The sequence below is a fragment of the Papio anubis genome, chromosome 14 (genome assembly GCF_008728515.1).
Source record: "Papio anubis isolate 15944 chromosome 14, Panubis1.0, whole genome shotgun sequence".
Classification (NCBI taxonomy): domain Eukaryota; kingdom Metazoa; phylum Chordata; class Mammalia; order Primates; family Cercopithecidae; genus Papio; species Papio anubis.
The window spans coordinates 44,368,843-44,386,258 of NC_044989.1; the positions used below are offsets into that span (position 1 = coordinate 44,368,843).

The following is a 17,416-nucleotide window of genomic DNA, read 5'->3' on the forward strand; positions in this document are numbered from 1 at the left end:
AGCTGAGAAGAGAATTTGTAGAAGAGTCTAGTCCAGGCTTATAATCACAAAACTCCAGTTTTGTAGAGGGCAGTTTCAAGATTCCAAATGTGTTCAAAGCTAAATCTTTTCTGCTTCTCCAGCTCAGGGCTGCCTCAAACATCAGAGCCAGAGGTAGGGGAGGCAGCCTTGTCAGCCACTCCTCTCTTCCCATACTGCCTCCTGAACTTGCTAACTGCTGTTTCTGACCTCTTCACCCTGTACCAGTGGGGAAAGAGGATTAGGGGAAAAGGCAAACAGTCTTCTATACCTGGTACAGTGTCCTCCAGCATCAGTGGCCTCTGGGAATGGAGAATGCCCAAAGCTGACTGTCTCTCCCAGGTCACCCCTCTCTCTCCACCTACCCTGACTGCAGTTCCCTGATGCAGACAACACTTCTCTGGCTGTCAGCTTTTGATGACTTCCTCAATTTGGGCTTCTGGTGGTTCCTTCACTCCTTGAGGAGCGAGGAGGCAAGATTCCTCTTCAGATCATCCCAGGTACAATGGTTTGAATGTCCCTTCCAACATTCATGTTGAAATTTAATTGCCTTTAATCCAGATTAGGTCATGGACTAATGCCATTATCACAGGAGTGGATTAGTTATTATAGGCATGCAGTCTCCCTTTTCTCTCTGTCTCTTGCACTCTCTTGCTCTTCCACCTTCTGACAAGGGACAATGCAGCAAGAAGGCCTTGACCAGACGCAGCCCCTCAGTCTTGGACTTCCCAGCCTCTAGAACCATGAGTCAAATAAATCTCTTTTCCTGATACATTACCCAATCTGTGGTATTCTGTTATAGCTGTGGAAAAGAGATTACAAAAATTGGTACCAAGAAGTGGAGCTGTTGCTATAACAAATACTTGAAAATTTGAAAGTGTCTTTGGAACTGGGTGATGGATAGAGGTTTGAAGAATTTGGAGGAACAGGCTAGAAAAAGTCTGGATTGCTGTGAATGGAGCATAACGGGAGATTCTGATGAGGACTCAGGAGAAGAGCTGTAGGGAAACATCTTAGAGATTAATCGATGGCTGTGATCAGAACGTTGGTAGAAACATGAATGTTAAAGGCCATTTTGATGAGGTCTCAGATGGAAATGGGGAAGAAGGTGATGGAAACTGAAGTAAAGGCCATGCTTGTTATGCAGTTGCAAAAATTGGGCAAAATTATGTCCATGTGCTAGAACTTTATGGAATGCAGATCTTAAGAGCAATGAACTAGGATATCTGGCAGGAAAAAATATCTGAACAGCAAAGCATCTGGGCTGCTATGTGTCTACTTTTAGTCACATATAGTGAGATGCAAGAGGAAAGACATGAACTTAAATTTATAATTTTTTGTTTTTGTAGATGGAGTCTCTCTCTGTCACCCAGGCTGGAGTGCAGCGGCATAATCTCAGCTCACTGCAACCTCTGCCTCCCAGGTTCAGGTGATTCTCCTGCCTCAGCCTCCCAAGCAGCTGGGATTACAGGCACATGCCACCACATCCAGCTAAATTTTGTAGTTTTAGTAGAGATGGGGTTTCGCCATGTTGGCCAGGCTGGTCTCAAACTCCTGACCTCAAGTGATCCGTTCGCCTCAGCCTCCCAAATTGCTGGGATTACGGGTGTGAGCCACCGTGCCCAGTCAGAAATTTATAATTAAAAGTGAAGCAGAATAGAAAAATTTGGAAGACTTGCAGGCTGGTCATGTAGAGAGTGAAAAGGCATTTTTTTTAGGAGAGCAAACCAATGCTGTGGCCAGGCAACCGTTTGCTAAAGAGCCTACAGTAGATAGAAGGGAGCCAGGTGCTAGTTATCAAACCAATGGGAAAAATACCCTGAAGGCATCTCAGAGAGCTACAAGGCTGCCCCTTATATCACAGGCCTAGAGCTGTAGGAGGTTTCAGGGGATAGGCCTGGGACACCTCCCACAAGCTCCTTCCCAGGGCTGCCACAGGTCTCTGATCCCAATAGCCTTTCTCAGCTGCCCCAGCTATGGCTCAAGTGGGCTCAGGTGTGGCTCCACCCACTGCTTCAGAGTCTATAACTGGTAAGCCTTGACACCATCCACATGCTGCTAATTCAACAGATGCACAGAATACAAGAGTTATAAGGGCATAACTTCCTCCACCTAGATTCCAAAGGATGTCATGGACAGTCTGTAGGTCCAGGCAGGGACTTGTCATGGGGCTGAGCCACTGCAGAGTCCCCACTAGGGTAATGCCTAGTGAAGCTGTGGGAGCAGGACCACCACTGAGGCCCCAGAACTGTAGAGCTACAAATGTACAATGCCAGGCTGAGAGAGTCATGAGCACAAGACTTCAACCTGTGAGACCTGCTGAGTGGACTGAGCCCACAAAAGCCACAGGGGTGGGGCTGCCTGAGGTCTTCGGGGCCAACCCACACATCAGTGTGTCCAGAATGTGGGACATGGAGTCAAAGGAAATTATTCTTTAAGACTTAATGTTGTTTTATTCTGTTGGGTTTTGGACTTGCTTAAGATCAGTTAACCCTCCTTTTTTGTCTATTTCTTCTCCCTGGAATGGGAATGTATATTTTATGCGTGTCGCACCATTGTATTTTGGAAAAAGATAATGTTGTGATTTCCCAGGCTCACAGCTGGAGGGAATTTGCCTCAGAATGGATTGTGCCTTGAGTCTCATTTATATCTAATTTATTTCATTTTATTTATTTATTTATTGAGACAGGGTTTCACTTCTGTCACCCAGGCTGGAGTGCAATGACATGATCTCAGCTCACTGCAACCTCCACCTCCCGTGCTCAAGCAATTGTCCTGCCTCAGCTCCTGCATAGCTGGGACTACAGGTGCATGCCACCACACCCAGCTAATTTTTGTATTTTTTGTAGAGACAGAGTTTCACCATGTTGCCCAGGTTGGTCTCGCGCTCCTGAGCTCAAGTAATGCACTTGCCTCATCCTCCCAAAGTGCTATGATTACAGGTGTAAGCCACCACACCTGGCTTTCATTCATATCTAATTTAGATGAGACTCTATACTTTGGAATTTTGAGTTGATGCTGAAATTACTTAAGACTTTTGGGACTTCGGTGATAGAATGAAAGTGTTTTGTATATGAGAACGACACGAAGTTTGAGGGGCCAGGGGGAGTGCTATGGTTTAAGTGTCTCCTCCAAAACTCATGTTGAAACATTTTTTTCCAATTACCCAGTTTCAGGTACTCATGTTGAAATTTAATTGCCAGTGTAACAGTGTTGAAAGGTGGGAACTTCAACAGGCGTTAGTCCTTATGAGTTGATTAATGAAGATCATAAGAGTGGGTCTGTTATCACAGGCGTTTGACTCCCTTTCTCTGTCTCGCGAACTCTCTTACCCTTTCACCTTCTGCCAGGGGATAAAACGGCAAGACCCTCCCCAGATGTGGCCTCTCCACCTCGGACTTCCCAGCCTCCAGAACCGTGAGCCAAATAAATCTTTTTTCTTTATAAATCACTCAATGTGGTATTCTGTTGTAGCAATAGACAACAAACTGAGGTTGGGTGTGGTGGCTCACACCTGTAATCCCAGCACTTTGGGAGGCAGAGGCAGGTGAATCATTTGAGATAAGTAGTTTGAGACCAGCCTGGCCAACGTGGTGAAACCCTATCTTTACTAAAAATACAAAAATTAGCCAGGCATGGTGGCACATGCCTGTAATCCCAGCTACTCCGGAGACTGAGACAGGAGAATTGCTTAATCTGGGAGGTGGAGGTTGCAGTGAGCAGAGCTTGGACCACTGCACTCCAGCCTGGGTGACAGAGTGAGACTGTCTCAAAAACAACAACAAAAAACAGAGACATCCAGCACTTTTTGTGAATTCCACTTTGTTCCCTGGGAATATTTTCCTTTACCCTCTGTAAATGAAAGTCTACCAGCCTGGCCGACATGGTGAAACCCCGTCTCTACTAAAAATACAAAAATTAGTTGGGTGTGGTAGCAGGTGCCTGTAGTCTCCATTACTCAGGAAGCTAAGGCGGAAGAATCGCTTCAACCCTGGAGGCAGAGGTTGCAGTGAGCTGAGATCACACCACTGCACTCCAGGCTGGGTAACAGCGAGACTCTGTCTCAGAAAAGAAAGTCCAGTTTACACCCAATGTGACCTTGCAAACAGGTGAACCTTTGGCAAGGATCAGACCCAAGTCTTTCTTCCTAAAACTCCAAGGGACAAATGCTGGGAGGTCTCCTTGAGGCACCTTTCCTTTGGCTTGAGGTGAGGAGAGGAGGCACCTTTCTCCCTGACCACATGTGAAAGTCAGGGGAGGAGAAAGCACTTTCTGAGACGGAGTCTGGCTCTGTCGCCCGGGCTGGAGTGCAGTGGCCGGATCTCAGCTCACTGCAAGCTCCACCTCCCGGGTTTACGCCTCAGCCTCCCGAGTAGCTGGGACTACAGGCGCCCGCCACGTCGCCCGGCTATAGAGATGGGGTTTCAACGTGTTAGCCAGGATGGTCTCGATCTCCTGACCTCGTGATCCGCCCATCTCAGCCTCACCTAAGTGCTGGGATTACAGGCTTGAGCCACCGCGCCCGGCCGAGAAAGCACTTTCTAAAGAAATCCTCACTCTTGCTCTTTCTACCTCAACCTCCTCATACTTTCAAGGTCAATGATGGGTTCATGAAAGCCATAAATGTGTTTATGATCTTCACAGGTCCAGAGTGACTGTGGGAGTACTAGTCCCCAATGGATTGGTCTCAGCTTTTGAGGCCTGACTAAAACAGAGAGAGAAATGCCATTTGAGCATATGGTTCCATTGGATTTTATCCCAAATAATCAAAATCATTATGTTTTTAAAAGAAGTAGAAAAATGCAAATAAGATGTTTCCATTTCTTTGAAGTCAAAAATTCAAAGCTAAAAATGCAAACCACAGAGGAGGAGAAGATATTTACAATGCATATTACAAAGAGCTTATGTTCAGAATACATAAAGAATTCCTACAAACCAATAGAAAAATGGGCAAAATCTTGAACAGGTTCTTCACAAAAGAGAAGTCAAATGACCAATGAACATAAAAATGTGCTCAAACTCATGAGAAATCAGGGAAAAGCAAACTTAAATTATATTGAGATATACCATTATGCACTCATTAGGATGGCTAAAGTTAAAAGCAGAAAACACCAAGTGTTGATGAGAATATGGAGCAGCTGAAATTTTTCTATATCAGTGGAGTGGAAGTATAAATTCATCCAACCACATTGGAAAACTGTCAGGAGTAGCTATTAAGTCTGAACTTTTGACTTAGCAATTTCATTCCTAGGTATTTACTTAATAGGGCATATATGTGGTGTACTAAAAGACATATTCATGAACGATCATAGCAGTATCATTCATTATAGCCCCAAACTGGAAACAGTCCAAGTATTTATAGATGGATGGAATAGAAATTAATGTACTGTTACCCACTTAAATGCAAGCAAATCTCACATGAATAAAAGAAGTTGAACACAAAGTATCCATAATGCATTATTTCATTTTTTAATATATTTATTTATTTTTTATCTTTTTAATGAATGTTTCATAAATGTGCATGTCATCCTTGCGCAGGGACCATGCTACTCTTCTCTGTATGCATGATTCCGTTTATATAAAGTTTGTAAACAGGCTGGCCGGGCGCGGTGGCTCAAGCCTGTAATCCCAGCACTTTGGGAGGCCGAGACGGGCGGATCACGAGGTCAGGAGATCGAGACCATCCTGGCTGACACGGTGAAACCCCGTCTCTACTAAAAAATACAAAAACTTAGCTGGGCGAGGTGGCGGGCGCCTGTAGTCCCAGCTACTCGGGAGGCTGAGGCAGGAGAATGGCGTAAACCCAGGAGGTGGAGCTTGCAGTGAGCTGAGATCCGGCCACTGCACTCCAGCCTGGGCGACAGAGCGAGACTCCGTCTCAAAAAAAAAAATAAATAAATAAAGTTTGTAAACAGGCAAATCTATGGTATTAAAAATCAAGAAGGTGATTTCCTTTGGGGAAGAAGGAGAGAATAGTTATTGGGAGGGGGCAGAAGGGGAGTTCTGGGGTGCCGGTCATGTCCAATTTCATGCCTTGTTAGTGGTTACATGGTATGTACACTTTGTGATAATTCATTGAGCTTTATACACTTATGATTTGTGCACTTTTTGGTATCCATTTTATACTTCAATAGAAAAAAAACAGTTTTTAAAGGGAAAACAAAAACCAGAACCGCTGCTATAAGAAGACAAAGATGAAATATGAGTACAGAAACAACACTGGTTTTGATTCTGTGTTGTATCCTTGCTAGATTAATGACATTAAACTTGATCAGTGTCACTGATCACTTGATCATAGTTGACGTCGCTGAGCCTCAGTTTTCTTCACTTATGAAATAGGAATGATATCACAATACTTTGTTAGAGGACTATTGTGAAGGTCAAATGAGAGAATGTGTACAAATGCGCTTTGAAAACTAAAATATTTGTTTATGAGTAGGCAAGCCAAAAAAAACCTATAACAAACATCACATATGATAATACATACATTAAATGACAAAAAATTCAAGGCCATTTTTCCTTCACAATTTGTTCTCTCAAGAAATCATCTATCCCAAGCACAGCCTTTTTTTTTTTTTTTTTTTTTGAGACAGAATCTCTCTGTGTCACCTAGGCTGGAGTGCAGTGGCACTATCACGGCTTACTGCAACTTCCACCTCCTGAGCTTAAGTGATCCTCCCACCTCAGCCTTCCGAGTAGCTGGGACTGTAAGTGTGCACCACCATATCTGACTAATTTTTTATTTTTTTAGAGATAGGGTCTCCCAATCTTGCCTAGGCTGGTCTCGAACTTCTGGGCTCAAGCTATCCTGTTGCATTGGCTTTCCAAAGGGCTGGGATTACAGGCACGAGCCACCACACTCAGCCCTCACAGCTGCATTTTTAAAAAGAAAAGAACTAATCTAACACCCATCTAAGAATCAGGTAACAAAGGCCTCTCATACTATTTAATCCTCATGAGTCACCAACGGATGTACTGTATAGCCATGCAGATACATGAGTCTACAGATAAATTTAGAAGCTTTTCATGGCCGTGAAATAGTGGCATCGCGATACAACTGACTTGTCTCAATGGACAAGTGCAGGAAGCCTTTTTCTTACTTTTAATCTGGATGTTTCAGTTACAACTATTTTGGTTGCAAATAACGGAAACCAACTCAAGCTAATTTAAGCAAAAAAGAATATGGAGATGTCTCACAAAACTCAAGGGTGTAAAGTAGTTGAGCTTCTGGAATCAGAAACTCTCAGCCTTGAAGAATCCAGGCAGAGCTGGCTCCTTTCTCTCAGCCCTGCTCCTTTAAGTCTCTGCTTTATTCTTCTCTCATAACTAACTGGCTCTCTCTCCTTCCCTGGGCACAGAATGGGGAAAGGTGGCCTGAAAGCTCTCTGAGTTGACAGCATTTCCTCTCAAAAGACCAGCTTAGCCTGATGGACATTTTCTTGGTCTCAAATTAAATTTCTCAGGAGAAAAAAAAAACCAGTTTGGCCTGACTTAGGAAGAGTGACCACTGTGGTCTGGTCAAATGACCAGACCTACAGTGTCATTTAGTACCAATATGTCTGTTGCAGACCCATCCCACTGGGCAGTGGGTACAATTCTCAGAGGAAGCGGGTTATGATCTGGAAATATACCCACAAAAGTTTTTTCTCCAGATTTTAACTGTAGTAGTTGCATCGATCAAGTTGCCTGCCTTCTGTGTCTTTTCTGTACTTTGAGGGTTGTTTCCACAACTCTTAAAGCCTATCAGATGGCATAGGCCTTGCTATCCAGGTGACAGCTGATTGGGCCAGGGATTAATATGTAACCCATTATAGGCCAATTATATTTTGTCTGCCAGAAATTTGGAAATGGGATGTGAAGGCTGAGTCAGTTACCCATGGGTCTTGGGTAAGGTAGAAAGTGGATGCTGGAGTAGCCATGCTGATACACATACAGAGGAGAGAAACCAGCCTCCATCTATGCGTGAGGCAGAAGCAGCTGGACAGAGAAATGGAGAGAAGAGAGACTATGTCAGCTTTTAGAAAAAGAGACTGGTTTCTGACCTCCCAGTTCCCAGCTGCAGAGCCATGCAGTCTTAATCACTAACCTGTAGTTGGGTTCTATGAAATCCTCCTGTCTTCTTATTATAGATGCCTATGTAGCTAAACCAACTTAAGTAGATTTACGCTCACTGTAACCAGAGGATCTGAATGAATTTGAAAACATCAATGCCTAGTGAGAGTCCTTTCTTTATTTTTTAGATGGAGTCTCGTTCTATCGCCTGGGCTGGTGTACAGTGGTGCTATCTCGGCTCACTGCAACCTCCACCTCCCTGGTTCAAGCAATTCCTCTGCCTCAGCCTCCGGAGTAGCTGGGATTACAGGTGCATGCCACCATGTTCGGCTAATTTTTTTGTATTTTTAGCAGAGACGGGGGTTCACCATGTTGGCCAGACAGGTCTTGAACTCCTGACCTCAGGCAATCCACCTGCCTTTGCCTCCCAAAGTGCTGGGATTACAGGCGTGAGCCACTGTGCCCGGCCTAGTGAGAGTCCTTTCTACCCCACACAGAAATGAAGTCATTTGCTTTGAGCTCTAGCCATAGTTGTACAAAAGCAATTGCTCTTTCTGGATTTTCCTATAAATAATCAAAAGATATGAATGGGTACCTACCATGTTTAGCATAAAAAGCCATAGCCGAAATATGATACATGGTCCTAGCCTCTGACACTACAGTCTAGTTGAGAAGAGACTACGTAACATACCTAATACAATTAGAGACTAGCACAAAACAGTATATAATTAAGTATAAAATTGCACAGCATAAAAACATTACTACTGTAGCTCAGGAAATAGAGAGGAGATCCTGTAATCTGTTGTGATCAGCAAAGATGATAGAGGAGGGAGAGAGGGGACTATAGTGAGCAAACTAGCAGGATTGAAGAAGGTGGTTCAGGTTGTTAATTGGTAGGAAATGTGCTTTAAAATATTTCTCTTATGTCTGATTACCAGCTTCCAGTTGGTGTTGAGTTCTGTTGAAGGGTTGGGAAATTATGAGACACATTGCTTTAATTGAAGTTGTTCTTCTCTATAATCTTATAGCATTTTCTATCCAATATACTTTCACTCACTTCTGCTTGATATAGAGATTAGGTTTCCTGGGGCCATTCAGCTATTTGTCACCATTGAGAAAGTATTTTGCAATAAACATTAGCAATCATGTCTAATGCCTTATGTTGGTTATTCTATATTGTCCTGAATGATGGTGATTAATAGCAAACAAACCATAATACAGTTGCCCAAATATGAACAAACATGTGCATATTCATGTAGTAACTGAAATTCACAAAAGTGCTTAACTTTATAATATAATCACCCCACAGTAAGTAAATAAAAGTAACACTGCAAAGTTATTGTAAAAAAAAAAAATTGTTTCAGTGGTTGTGTATAATTTTGTTTCTTTTTTTTTTTTTTTCTGAGACGGAGTCTCGCTCTGTCGCCCAGGCTGGAATGCAGTGGCCGGATCTCAGCTCACTGCAAGCTCCGTCTCCCGGGTTTACGCCATTCTCCTGCCTCAGCCTCCTGAGTAGCCGGGACTACAGGCGCCCGCCACCTCGCCCGGCAATTTTTTTTTTTTTTTTTTTTTGTATTTTTTAGTAGAGACGGGGTTTCATCGTGTTAGCCAGGATGGTCTCGATCTCCTGACCTCGTGATCTGCCCGTCTCGGCCTCCCAAAGTGCTGGGATTACAGGCTTGAGCCACCGCGCCCGGCCTTGTATATAATCTTCTAAAGCACACAAAGAAATATGACCAGGAGAAAGTAACAAAAATATAAATATTGTTTTATGACTTATGAAATTATTATAATTATAGAATTGACCTATACAATTATGAACAATGACCTTTATTTGGTCATTTGCTATAAATTGTATGAATTTGGTATTGACAAAATCACCAAAATAGTTGTCCTTCGTGGGTAGAGACAACTATGATAGAGTTTGAAAATTATACTCAGTTTATTGGGTTTTTTTGTTTGTTTGTTTTTTGAGACAGACTCTTGCTCTGTTGCCCAGGCTGGAGTGTAGTGGGGCGATATCTGCTCACTGCAACCTCCGCCTCCCAGGTTCAAGTGATTCTCATGCCTTGGCCTCATGAGTAGCTGGGATTACAGGTGCGCACCACCATGCCCAGCTACTTTTTTGTAGTTTTAGTGGAGACGGGGTTTTGCCACGTTGACCAGGCTGGTTTCAAACCCCTGACCTGAGGTGATCCTCCTGCCTTGGCCTCTCTAAGTGCTGGGATTATAGACATGAGCCACCATGCCCGGCCAGAATTTTTTTTTTTTTTTTTTGAATCAGGATTACGCTTTGTGATTTAGACTAGAGTGCAGTGGTGCAATCATAGCTCACTGTAACCAGACTCAAGCAATCCTGCTGCCTCAGTCTCCAGAGTGGCTGTGACCACAGGTGCACATCATCATAGTTGGCTAATTTTTAAATATTTTGTAGAGACTGGGTCTTGTTATGTGTGGCCCAGGCTGCTGGTCTCGAACTCCTGGCCTCAAATGATCCCCCATCCTTGGCCTCCCAAAGGACTAGGATTACAGGCATGAGCCACTATGCCCAGCCTGAAAAGAATTATTCTTTTTCTTTCTTTTTTTTTTGAGATGGAGTTTCACTCTTGTCGCCCAGGCTGGGGTGCAATGGCACAATCTCAGCTCACTGCAACCTCAGCCTCCCAGGTTCAAGCGATTCTCCTGCTTCAGCCTCCCCAGTAGCGGGGATTACAGGTGCCCGCTACCATCCCTAGCTAAGTTTTGTATTTTTTAGTAAAGATGGGGTTTTCACCATGTTGGCAGGGCTGATCTTGAACTCCTGACCTCCGGTGTCACCCACCTTGGACTCCCCAAAGTGCTGCAGGGATTACATGAGGCATTGAGTCACTGCCTGGCCAACAAGTATTCTTTTAATCTTTTTTTTTTTTTTTTTTTTTTTTGAGGCCAGTCTTGCTCACCATCACCCCCAGGGCTGGAGTCTGGGTGGCACTTAATCTCCACTCACCAGCTCCACCTCCGGGTTCGCCATTCTCCTGCCTCAGCCTCCGTGAGCTGGAGTTCCTGGCCATACACAGCCCACGGCTAATTTTTGTATTTTTTAGTAGAGACCCAGGGTTTCACAGGGCGTGTGGTGGTCAGGATGGTCTCGATCTCACGACCTAAGTGATCGCCCTCCTCCGAAAGCCTCCCCAAAGTGCAGGATGCTGGGCATGAGCCACCGCGCCCAGCCTATTCTTTTTAATCTTTAATGTCTTATTTTATCTTTCCTTTAAAGATAATGAGGGCTATTTCAGGGCATAAAAGGACAAATTTTTTTTTTTGGACCTGAAGTCTCACTCTCATGGAGGCTGGAGTGTAGTGGGTATGATCTCAGCTCCTGCAACCTCAGCCTCCCGGGGTTCAGGAGGCCGGGCTGCCTTCCTGCCTCCCAGCCTCCTGAGTAGCTGGGACTACTGGCCATTTTGCCACCGTAGCTAATTTTTTGTATAGGAGGGGCCACTGTAAGGATGGGGTTTTCAGCATGTTGTGGGATGGTCTTGATCTCTTGACCTCATGATCTACCCATGGCCTCCCAAAAGTAGGATTACAGGCATTGAGCCACTGCACCCAGCCTAGCTGGACTACTTTTTTTTTTTGGTTTTGCCACTAACAGTAATTGTGTTAGTGGAGAGAATGAAAAAGTTGGAAGGAAACATTGACAAAACTGGCTAGATATGGGGAATTATATAGGAGACTGAATGGGGAAACTGTTATGTCTTGACAGAGGTAATAAACTCGAGTGAGCTTTGGGAAGAAAAAATTTGGTTTGGGGTATATCAATCAGGATGCTTTTGGTTGAAAGTAACAGAAAATTCAACCAAAAACACCAGGCAAGTGGCTCACACCTGTAATCCCAGCACTTTGGGAGGCTGAGGTAGGCTGATCACTTGAGGTCAGGAGTTCAAGACCAGCCTGGCCAACATGGTGAAACTCATCTCTACTGATAATACAAAAATTAGCTAGGCATGGTCCCAGCTACTTGGGAGGCTGAGGCAGGAGAATTGCTTGAACCCAGGAGGCGGAGGTTGCAGTGATTGGAGATCGTGCTACTGCACTCCAGCCTGGGCAACACAGGGAGACCCTGTTTCAAAAAAAAAAAAAAGAAAGAAAAGAAAATTCAACCAAAAGAGGCACATGTAATAAGGAAAATTATCACACTTAATGAGAAATTCAAGAGTAGAGTGGTTCCAAGGTTGTTTAATCCAATAGCTTGACAATATCATCAATGGTTAAGGTCCTTTGCTCTTTGTCCTCTAGTTTGGTCCCTTCATGGTCACAAGATGACTGTCATAGCTCCAAGCATCATATCCTTACAAAATAATAATAATATGACTAAAATTTGCATAGTACTTTTGATAAGCAAAAGACTGCTCTAAGTACTTTACATATATTAATTATTTTGGTCCTTACAGCAACCCTATGAGTTGGTTCTATTATCCCATTTTACAGATGAGGAAACCAAGGTACAGGGATATTAAATAATTTGCCCAGAGTCACTAGGTAGTGAGTGGCTTAACTGAGATACACGGCAGGAATCTGGGTCCAAGAAAGGAAGAGTGGGTATCTTTTCTCATAGTCCTCATTCTTATGAGGACTATGAGGAACTATCCAGGATCCTCCACTTCCAGCATATTTCCTATCAAGTGTCATTAGCCTGACTTGCCTCACATGCACATTCCTAAACCAATCATCCAAAAGGGGGAATGATATTATCATAGATAGCTTAGACAGATTAAGATTAATCTCTGGGGCTGGGGAGAAACTCAGTTTCCCCCAAAGCATACCTCAGTTAAGTGAGGCTCTATAGCAGAATATAAGATCGAGTTAGGGAGGCTGCCAGGAAGGCAACCAACAGGAGAGAAATGCCATGGGATGTTGAAATGGACAAATCCAGTAGGTAGCTGAGGACACATCAAGAGGATGGAGCTGGTGCTCCACATTTGGGGCTCAGATGCATTGAGGCAGTAGTTGAAGTCATGAGAATGGGACACATTTCCAAGGAAGATGATATCAAAATCAGCAGGCTAAAAACTGAACCTTAAAAACATTGGTGGGAGGGATGGTTGAAGCAAAAAAACAAAATGTTCATAATTGTTTAAGCTATGTGATCAGTACACAGGGCATATTATATAACACTACTGTCTCTAGTTTTGTGTGTGTCTGAAATTTGGAATAAAACGGTTTGAAAAAAACAAATTCAATCCCAGAGACTTTGCAAACTCTCTCTCAATATGAAGGAGCCCCCTGTCCTTGGTTCCTAACCTCTCAGTAGACTTGTAATTTAACCCTTGTATAAGGTTTGTATCTACCCCCATATTTTGGGACAAGTTCTGGTCCCAGGCAGGGGAAGATAAGAAGCCCTACTGTGCCCTCTTACTGGCTCATTTTCCAGCCGTTTTTACTGCTGGTTGGTTCTGGTAACTCAGCTGGGAGTCTCTTGCATCCTCTCCTGTAACCATCTCTAACTGGCCTCAGAGCCTGAACTTTTCAACCCTGATCTCCAATCTTCCTGTGCCCAGGTCCTGATAAGATACCCGCCTCCAGACCAGTTATAATTGCGAGGATCTCTGTTTACTTGCCAGAATTAGGCCTCTACGTAAAGGACATTAAATATGGGCCTTAATACTAAACCTTTTTTATTTTTATTTATTTATTTATTTTTTTGAGACAGAGTCTTGCTCTATCACCAAGGCTGGAGCGCAGTGGTGTGATCTCGGCTTACTGCAACCTCCACCTCCTAGGTTCAAGTGATTCTCCTGCTTCAGCCTCCTGAGTAGCTGGGATTATAGGCACCTGCCACCACACCCAGCTAATCTTTTGTATATTTAGTAGAGATGGGGTTTCACTATGTTGGCCAGGCTGGTCTCAAACTCCTGACCTCAGGTGATCCACCCGCCTTGGCCTCCCAAAGTGCTGGGATTACAGGCGTGAGCCACCCCGGCCCAATAAGAAACCTTTTAAACTAATTGCACTGAAGTCTTGCATGACTCTTTCACCAAGAATTTTCCATTTGCGGGTTTCCTACAACTATATCCCTGCATGCTTGTTGAGTAACTGATTTGTGATTTTACTCCTATGTTCATCTCCTTGATGTCTGCTCCAGTCTGAATCTGCTGAGATTCTTAAGATCAGCACTGGAGCCCAGTTTCACTAGCAGGAGAAAAAGAGCTTTCAGACAAGTAAACAGGAAGAATTGCTGCAGATGTGGAAGGAACATAAGGGAAAAGTAGCGCAATGTTGCCTTTAGGTTTTTGAAGCATGAGCAAACCACCATATTGCATGAGCAAATGGCAATGCTATGATAAAGCAAAAGATGAAGAGTTGGCAGAAAAGTATAGTTTATTGTTAAAAGAAAATAAAACATAACAAAGTGAATGAATAATGTAAATGAATTTGGGCATAAATGCTAAGCTGCTTACACAAATGGCTGTTATTAGAGTTTTCCACAGCCAAGCATATTTAAACATTTAGTAGTGTTGCAGCATTTATAGTTGGGCTCCATGTGAATAGTTTTCCTGATACCACCCACTGTGTTATAATCATAATCTCAATCATCTCATGTGTATGACACTCACTTTAAAACACAAAGGAGGCCGGGCACGGTGGCTCAAGCCTGTAATCCCAGCACTTTGGGAGGCTGAGACGGGCGGATCACGAGGTCAGGAGATCGAGACCATCCTGGCTAACACGGTGAAACCCCGTCTTTACTAAAAAAATATGAGAAACTAGCTGGGCAAGGTGGCGGGTGCCTGTAGTCCCAGCTACTCGGGAGGCTGAGGCAGGAGAATGGCGTAAACCCGGGAGGCGGAGCTTGCAGTGAGCCGAGATCGCGCCACTGTACTCCAGCCTGGGTGACAGAGCGGGACTCCGTCTCAAAAAAACAAAAAACAAAAAACACAAAGGAGGCTCTGGTTCTGAGGAAGCCAGTTTTGACCTCCTAGTCTGTGTGGATTGCATGTAAGATGGTGATAGCTTGATCAACTTCCTCTCTAAGGAGGAAGTAGGGTTGGAGGACAGGCTCAGGCTTGAGGTCCTAGCACTGAGAAAAGGAAAAATGTCCAGCAAACTACTTGAGATCCTCCAAATGCAATTCAAGAAATACTTATCAAGCATCTATTGTGTATGATTTACAACAAAAGAAACGATGCCCTTGCTGAATTGGAGGTTATGGTCCATAGCAGGGGTACTACCTCCTCCATGCCTTTTTTTAAGCAAAGGGTCCCTTTGGTGAATCCTGTAGATTTCTTCTCAGAATAACATTTAAAAATACATAAAGCTCATTAAGATTACAAAGGAAAACCAATTATAATTAAAGACAGTTATCAAACTATTAAGTACATTTGTGATATGCTTTTTTTTTTTGAGATGGAGTCTCACTCTGTCACCCAGGCTGGAGTGCAATGGCATGGTCTCAGCTCACTGCAACCTCCGCCTCCCAGGTTTAGGTGATTCTCCTGCCTCAGCCTCCTGAGCAGCTGGGACTAGAGGCACATGCCACCACACCTGGCTAATTTTTGTATTTTTAGTAGAGATGGGGTTTTACTATGTTGGCCAGGCTGTCTCAAACTCCTGACCTCATGATATACACACCTCAGCCTCCCAAAGTACTGGGATTACAGGCGTGAGCCACCATGCCCAGCCTATGCTTCTTTATTAATGCATGAAATAACAAGATCTAGTGATAAGTATAATAATTATAATAATTTCAAAAGAGTGGTGAGTGTAAATGACATCAAGAGAGACTGTGATGCTTGGTAAAGACTGGGAATCTCTGCCCTAAGCAACTTGTGACCTCGCAGTTCCCTAATTTTTTGGCCTCCCTTGCAGCTAAAGGTGATCATGTGATTTCCTCACCCAACTTTTTCTACATTACATTTAATATTGTTTTTATTTAAAGCTATATATTGGGGAGAGATTAGCATTAATAAGAGATTCTAAAGCTCTTCATGTGGCTCTGGAGAAAGATGTTACGATTCCCATTTTGCAGAACAAACCAAGGCTCAGAGAGCTTCGTTACCAGCTCAAGTCACACAGCTAGTTAGTAGCAGAGCACATTATGATGGTACTCAGGGTTTATGACACATTATGTTTATGATGGTAAACACCAGTTTTCTTTTTTTTTTTTGAGACGGAGTCTTGCTCTGTCACCCAGGCTGGAGTGCAGTGGCGCCATCTCAGCTCACTGCAAGCTCCACCTCCTGGGTTCACGCCATTCTCCTGCCTCAGCCTCCCGAGTAGCTGGGACCACAGGACTCCCACCACCGCACCCTGCTAATTTTTTGTATTTTTAGTAGAGACGGAGTTTCACCGTGTTAGCCAGGATGGTCTCGATGTCTTGACCTCGTGATCCGCCCGCCTCGGCCTCTCAAAGTGCTGGGATTACAGGCGTGAGCCACGGCGCCCGGCCAACACCAGTTTTCAAAGTTGTAAATCTTGTTGGGTTTTCTTTAATGGTTTGGTGTTTTAAGCAAATAAAGCATACAACAAAGTTAACCTTCGTATCTGTTTTGGGGTGTCTCCATACTTTTTTTTTTTAATCTTAGTGATTGAAAGTGTGAATGATACGGAATTATCAGCCCACCTAAATGGCTGAGCTTTGTATTTGTTTTTGGGTCAACCAAGGGAAAGTGAGAAGGAAGTCAAGCAAGCCAAGAAACTGTTCTCATGCCTTTCTGTGGTTGCTTGTATTCACAGGACAAGGGTCCCTAAGTGTCTTCACTTTTTTATCCTTAGCATGGTTCCCATTTTAGAAGCTGAAGTCTCAGACTCCCTTCTGCTTACATAAGGGGTGTCAGGCAATGAAGTGTGATTTAAGAAAAAAAATTTTTTTTTTTTTGAGACTGGGTCTCGCTCTGTCCCCCAGGGTGGAGTGCAGTGGCTGGATCTCAGCTCACTGCAAGCTCCGCCTCCCGGGTTCACGCCATTCTCCTGCTTTAGCCTCCCGAGTAGCTGAGACTACAGGCGCCCGCCACCTCGCCCGGCTAGTTTTTTGTATTTTTTAGTAGAGACGGGGTTTCACCATGTTAGCCAGGATGGCCTCGATCTCCTGACCTCGTGATCCGCCCGTCTCAGCCTCCCAAAGTGCTGGGATTACAGGCTTCAGCCACCGCACCCGGCCGGAGAAAAAATTTTTTATAAGTCACTTCAGTAATACTTCCTGCTGACTGTATGATCTCACGCTGATAATAAAGGGGACAGTGGAAAAGTGAGACATATATATGTTCTCCCAACATGCAAAAGTGAGGAAATGAATTTACTTTACATCTGCCTCCATTATCCTGTGCCAGAGGGTCTCAAACATTGATTCTCATAAAAATCATCTGCA

At 43.9% G+C, this 17,416-nt stretch overlaps 1 pseudogene; it reads right to left on the reverse strand.

Annotated features, from left to right (window-relative positions):
• Window positions 1-5,511: 5,511 nt before the first annotated feature.
• On the reverse strand, window positions 5,512-5,611 carry LOC116270400 (annotated as a pseudogene).
• Window positions 5,612-17,416: the final 11,805 nt, after the last annotated feature.